General features: G+C 38.9%; 1 long non-coding RNA gene across 1 annotated transcript; it reads left to right on the plus strand.

The window, feature by feature from the left end:
• Nucleotides 1–3,207: 3,207 nt before the first annotated feature.
• On the plus strand, nucleotides 3,208–5,817 carry LOC134292485 (uncharacterized). Its single transcript, XR_009999726.1, has 2 exons — nucleotides 3,208–3,318; nucleotides 4,515–5,817. It is a non-coding gene; the product is annotated as an uncharacterized LOC134292485 (long non-coding RNA).
• Nucleotides 5,818–7,401: the final 1,584 nt, after the last annotated feature.

Below are 7,401 nucleotides of genomic sequence, written 5' to 3' on the forward strand. Positions count from 1 at the left end.
TTATTGTTTAACCAAATTACTCAGCTCCAGTTTGCTCAAGAAAAAAAAACTCACAGTGATTGCCAAATTGCTTGATTTCAACTATGCTACCTAGTTCTTGTTTACATCTTTTATCCGGCATGGATTCTTGGCTGTTGTTGCTGCACTGGTTTTTGCAGAAGCTAAGATGTGAAGTGAAATGTATAGGCACTACTCTGTCAAACTATATAAGAAACAAGCCTGCTACTGCCTTTCACTGGGTCAGTAAGTGAAATCACAGCCAGAAGCGCAATTGACAACACATCTGAGAGCCTTCAGGATTTAAGATGATAGAGTAGCCCATCACACTCTGCACTAGGGTTTGTTAAACTCTTTCACTCATGGCCCTTTAGCCCAAGAAATGTTTAAATGACCCCGGGTATGTATATTTAAAAAGTCAAATCAGGGTTTGCTAAACAGGCTGATTTTCCTTTTTATATGAAGTACAAGTGAAACATTTTGGCAAAGTCCATTGTAAATAGCGCACAAGAGATTTGCACAGATGTCTAAAACAGCCACTCTGGTGTTCACAAAACCTTTACTGATGCCACATTTTTTGGGATCCCAATATCGAACTTGGAGTCAAGAAGCAGTGCTTTAAACTACAGCCACACACGGTGCATAGACAGACATGGAAGCTAATCTTGGGGTGTTTTTTATTCCAAGATACATCACAGCAAGTGGGGTAGACTGTATAATTCCAATTAAAGGTTATTCCTCCTCCACGCTAAAAAGGGTGGGGGCCACAAGGTCTTTATATTAGAACAATAAAGATTTTTGGAACACTACCTTTTAAAAAGAAGGCACCTCCATCTAGGTATCCAGAGACAATTAGCCAATTGTGTGCAATTGTGTTACCAGTTAACTTATGGTGAACCCATTTATTTTATCAAGTTTTGTTTAGACAAGGAATAATCAGAGGTGGTTTTGTCCGTTCCTTCCTCTGAAATACAGCACCGGGTATTCATTGGTTATTCTCCATCCAAAAACTAATTAAGGCTGATCTGCTTAGTTTTCAAAATCTGGTGCCTTTAGGTCACCAATTGTTATGAAAGATGTTTGTTTGGCAAATTGCCTATTCATTCATCCTTCCTCCCTTCTCTGTTGTCTGGAGAAGATTCACGTGGATTCAAAAGCAGGATGAAGAAGTCCCAACTGGTAATAATAACTCTCACTTTTTTGCAGTATGCTTCCTTCCATCTTTAACATTTAAAAAGTTTCCTTAAAAATAAAAATAATTTTAAAATCAATTGATGTCCCATTCTTACGGTAACTATAAACCTGAAGCACGATTCCACATTATGCATGTGCTGAGATATGCCAAATGGTTCTGAGTCTGAGAATTTTCCCTGTTCTGAAATGAGTGTTCACAATCTTTTTTTGGTTGACTTCTGTTGCAAATTTACTTCATGCTGATTTTAAAACTACATTCTGGATGCCATATATTATGAAATCCTCATTCCTGAGAAAACTATGCCTATTGAATATTTATTTTTCCTGCAGTTGTTAGAGGCATACTATAAAGGAAAAAGCTGGCAAAAGAAAAAGAAAAAATTGAAGGTACAGAAAACCCTGAGAGCACACATGGTCTATGAACTGTATTTTGTAAATCTGTACATTATATGCAAAGTTTCTTCGAAAACCAAGTTTTTCCCCTACGTATGATGCAGTTCTGAAAGAGTTCAATAAAAAGTTTATGCTTCTGTGGATGCTAGTCAACCTTTCTCATCTTACACAAATTTTGTATGATATGTAAATAGGGTTTACTGAGTATCAAAAACTAGAACATGGCATGCTTCTAAAAAAAATTTCTTTTCCTTTTTAAAATATCAATGAATTGAAATGTTTATATGCATTCACATATGGGGAATCCACAAATCTTTATAATGAAATGGAGCAATGCAAAGGGGGAGAGGAATTTCAAATTTATACACCAGTGATTCCCAAAGTGGGTGCTACCGCCCCCTGGTGGGCTCTGCAGTGATCCAGGGGGGTGGTGATGACACCTATTAGGACATGGTTGCAGGGCCAAGGGAGGGGAGGGGCCTCTTCCCAAGTGCCGGAGACAGGGCTGAGCACCTGAGGCGCCTGTTAGGACACAGGGGGCAGAGCTAGAGGAGTGAGCGTGGCTTCTTCCCAAGAGCCTGAGACAGGGCTGAGAATCTATACCTCTCCTGAGGCGCTTGTTGGGAAACAGAGGGCGGAGCTAGGGAAGAAGGCAAGGTCTTCTTCCAAGAGCCCAAGACAGGGCTGAGCCTCTATACCTCTCCTGAGAGGCCTTTTAGGGCTAAAGGGTGGGGCTGGGGCAGGGGCGGGGGCTCTTCCCAAGAGCACGAGACAGGGCTGAGCCTCTGTATACCTTCCCTGAGGCGCTTGTTAGAACACGGGGGTGGGGTATAGAGATTCAGCCCCATCATGCATTTGGGAAGACGCCCCACCCCCTCCTCTAGCCCCGCCCCCTGTGTCCTGGCAGGCACCGCTGGACAGGGATAGAAGCTCAGCTCTGCCTCAGAGCTCATAACTCTGCCTATCCCAGTCCTGGGTGCCCATTTGTGGCCCTGCCCACCTCTCCCTCCCCCCTCCCAGCCCTGCATCTGGGACTAGGGGAGAGGCTCAGCCCTGCCCTCTTGAGCAGGAGCCACGCCCACACCTCTAAACCACACCCACCTTTCCAGGGGATGCTGAGTAATATTTTTTTTCTGGAAAGGGGTCAGTAGTTTGGGAACCACTGATATACACCCAGGAACAAATAGTGTCATTGAAGAGGTTCTTTGCATTCCCTCTGCATCTCTCATGCAGCTGTGTGCTTTTCTCTCTCTTATTTTTCTTTTTCAAATTACATGTAAATGAAACTAATACAAGTCTTGATATATCAAATCTTGCCAAATAAATCCATCCACAACATTAAACTACGTGTTTTAAAATTTTAAACAGCAGGAAACAAACAAGGAAACAAATATATGCAATCTTTTAAAAGCTGAAATTAGGAAATGTTGAAAAAAATCATAGAAGGAAGAAGAAAGTTGTTTTATGATCAGATCCTGCTTAGTTCACCATTTTGTTCCTATGGCAACTAACTAATGCCTATGGAAAACTCATAGTGAGACATATTACCTCATGACATGGAGAGAAGAGTCCTAGCACGCTACCAGGACTCTATCTTGACAGAGCCTGCCATCACATGATGTAAGGCAATTTCCAGTGGGACTCCATAGAGAAAGCATCCTAGCAATGTGCTAGAATGCATCCCGGTGAACATGAAAGGAAGCTGGATGGTGATACTTCCTCCCGTGAAATGAGGTAAGGGATGCAGTGGGCAATGTGGGATACAGGGCAACAGTTTCCCCACTGCCTCACAGATTCAGACTTTAATGTGAAGAGGTCCACGAATGTAATTGTGCCGTGATCTCTGCAATTCATACTCAGAAACATGCTGCTTCCAGTATAAGAGGCAGTATATATCCATCGTGATTTGTAGTCATTGTTTGTAGCATCTTCCATTGAATGTTTTAATTGCTCTCTAAAGACTCAAATTTAAATTGAGCAATGGCATCATACACATAATCCATAATTAGAAATAAATACCACTGATCTGATGGAGATGAATTCCTAACAAACACATAAGCAGAGCTGGGCAAATAGAGAGCACTCCACCAAAAAAACAAAACTGGATATGATTTCTGTCTTCCATTCTTAACTATTTTCAGCCAATTGGGGAGTGTTTCAGAGGTATTTTTCACTCCTGGTATTTCAGGAATGATGGCAGACCAAACTGAGAAATTTTCGTACACAAACTCATAAGAGTATTCAAGGCGCTTAGGTTCTCTGCGTGGCTGATCATATATTCCAGATTAGTGATGCATAAGATGGTATCCTCACATAATCAGAAATCTAAGATCTCAAGAAGAACACTGAAAGGATTGCATTAACATTTGTGGGAATGACAACGAGGGCCTTAAAAACATGGATTCATGAACATCAATTTAGAAATAAAAATGGGTGCAAAGACTCCATTTTATACACACACTGTCAAGAGAAAGCCCATTCCTACAATAGATTTAAGTTTTTTGCATTAGAGAAAGCAAAACCCTCAGGAGATATCAAGAGGCTTCTTTTGCAAAGGGAGACTTTCTGGACCTTTAAATTGAACTCTTTATTTCCCAAAGGACTAAATGATAGACTTGATTTCACCTGTTATGTATAAATGAGCAGTGTATTTTAAGGCATGGTGTAAATCAGATGGTGCCTGCAACTTGAATGATTTAACAGAGTTGTGTATGTTCGACTACATATAAGTGTGTGTGTGTGTGTGTGTGTGTGTGTGTGTGTGTATATATATATATATATATATATATATATATATATATATATATATATATATATATATATAACTTGCAATAGACTGAGGATTTGTAAAACATATAGGGCTTTTATACATATCTATTATGATGAGCTGATTACAATCGTGATTATGATGTACTTATGTTTATGTTTAGAGTACAAGTAGCACTGACATACATTGAATTGGAGCAGAGCCAATCACCTGAAATTAATACTAAGAGACAGTGGCATATTTGAAACAACATACTACATTTGAAGAACGAGAAGAAATAGAGACTATTGTTAAAAGAAGAACAAGACATTCAGACTGTGAGTATATGCAGACGATGTCATTTGCATTGTTGAAAACCCGTTAAAGAATATTAACGCCTGGCTGGAAAAATTGAAAAATTTGGAAAAATAGCTGGCTTCAAATTAAACAAACAAACAAAAAACCAAAATATTAACTAAAAGTGTGGATGGAAAGGCAAAGGAGCAGCTAGAGATCAAAACAGAGATCAAATTAGAGAACAAAATAGAGAACAAAATAAAATATTTGGGAGTGATATTGACCTCTAGTAATGCTAAAGGTAAAGGTAAATGCTAAGAAAAATAATTATGAATGACTGTAGATAAAGATACAAAAAGACTTGGAAAAATTGAAACATCAAAACATCTCTTTATTAGGCCTTATTGCAATAATCAACATGGATTTACCAAAAACAAGTCATGCCAGACTAATCTGATCTCTTTTTTCGATAGAGTTACGAGTTGGGTCGATACAGGGAACGCTGTGGATGTAGCCTACCTGGATTTCAGTAAGGCCTTTGACAAAGTCCCCCAAGACCTTCTGGCAAACAAACTAGTAAAATGTGGGCTAGACAAAACTAAGGTTAGGTGGATCTGTAATTGGCTAAGCGAACGAACCCAAAAGGTACTCACCAATGCATCGTCTTCATCTTGGAAAGAAGTGACAAGTGGAGTGCCGCATGGTTCCATCCTGGGCCCAGTTCTTTATTAACGACTTGGACGAAGGGTTAGAAGGCACGATCATGAAGTTTGCAGATGACACCAAACTGGGAGGGATAGCTAACACTCCAGAAGACAGGAGCAGAATTCAAAACGATCTTAACAGACTAGAGAGATGGGCCGAAACTAACAAAATGAAGTTCAACAGGGACTCTCTCCCCTGGACTGTGGTGGAGGCTCCTTCTTTTAAGGCTTTTAAGCAGAGGCTGGATGGCCATCTGTCGGGGGTGCTTTGAATGCGATTTCCTGCTTCTTGGCAGGGGGTTGGACTGGATGGCCCATGAGGTCTCTTCCAACTCTACTATTCTATGATTCTATGAGTCAAAATGAATTTTGCCTCAGTTACTATTTCTATTCCAAACGTTACCAATAATTAGAAATGATTATCTTTTCAAAAAATAGAATTCGGACATAACGAAATTTATATGGAATAACAAAAAAAAAAAACAAGGATAAAACTAAAGATATTAATGGATGACAAAAAGAGAGGAGGACTCGGCCTTCCAGATTTCAAGTCATACTATGAAGCCTGTAATCTTCATTATAAACTTATCTGACGTATAGACGGCAAAAAAGTATAGAATGAAAACTGGGATAAATAACAGTTGATAAATACAAAGAAAGACAATACCCCTAAGAGGGCAATGGGAAGTCACAGTTTTAACTCACGGGATGTGGGGGTGTGTGTGATGGGTTTTTTTCTTTTTTATATAATTATTATTTTTCTTTATCTCCTTTTTCCTACTTTCCTATACTCTCCCAAACAATGTCTTCCCCCACTTTTGCTGTAACTATCACAATAACCACAATTAAAAAAGATCTTAAAAACCTGTATGCAGCCCTCTGAAAGGCAAAGAACACGATTTGTATCTTTTATATTTTATTTCACGCCCATAACTGTATAAATATGCTTTTTAACCCGAAGTTTTAATTTGATTCTGTATTGCATTTGAAGAAGTTGGATTTATACCCACAAAAGCTCATGGTATAATAAAAACCGGTCAATCTAAAAGGCACTGTCATATTCCTTTTTTCTCCCTTCCTTTCCTCCTTTAAACTTGAACACTGTGCTCCCTTAGGGAAGCAGATACAATTCCTTCTTCTCTCTTTCCACTACTGGCATGCCACAATCTTCACAAAAGGAACATATTGTTTCCTTGTTCTTCATCTTGTTCCAGACATAACCAACTGTCCTTACTTTTAAAATGTTTTAACTCTCTAGACAGTCATGTCGTCTTCTGAGCTTTAGCTTTTCCAACTTTCTCCCTACAAATACTATCTGTTAATATTCCTCTTTTGGGACTTTCCCTTTCTTGTTTATGGCCCTTTGAAAATTCAGCTCATCCAAAAGTTCTTCATACTCCATTTCTTTAATTACCTCCCACATTTCTTCTCACTGGAACTGTTTGCAATTGTTCCTTCAATACTGTGTGTATAAGACTCTCATCTCTCATGATATTTTTTTTCCTTCTGAGCATTTGTGATCATGGGATCTCACTCAGTATTTTGTTAAGCTTAAAGCTTGTGTTGCTGCAACTCTTCTCTCACCTTTTCTTCTTCCTTTTTGCTAGTGGCCTTGGTCCTCTTTTGTGGAGACCTGGAGTACTGCACATGAGCCCCTCTGCTACCACAAGTAGTGAAGCAACTCCTACCACTTGCAATTCCAATTTCTCCAACTTTTCTGCAAGTATTTTGATTGACTTCGCCAGACCTGCTACCTCCACGGATTCCTTCTGCTAAAAAGTTTATGGACCCACTCTCTGCTTGCGTTTTCCTTTTTCAAAAAAATAATTTGTATTCAAAGACAAAAAGAAAAAACAAACAAAAGCATGTTTACACAAATTAAAATGTTCATTTTTAATAAAAGAACTATTTAACAAACATAAAATGAAAAAGAGCACACATCTACACAATAAGAACAAAACTAACAGAAAAACTAATCTACAAACCTCTCACTCATTGCATACTGATTTTAATCTCTATTTACTCTGTTCCCTTTAAATGCTGTTGTATGATCACTCTTCTACTTTTAAT

The sequence above is a fragment of the Anolis carolinensis genome, chromosome 6 (genome assembly GCF_035594765.1).
Source record: "Anolis carolinensis isolate JA03-04 chromosome 6, rAnoCar3.1.pri, whole genome shotgun sequence".
Taxonomy (NCBI): Eukaryota; Metazoa; Chordata; class Lepidosauria; order Squamata; family Dactyloidae; genus Anolis; species Anolis carolinensis.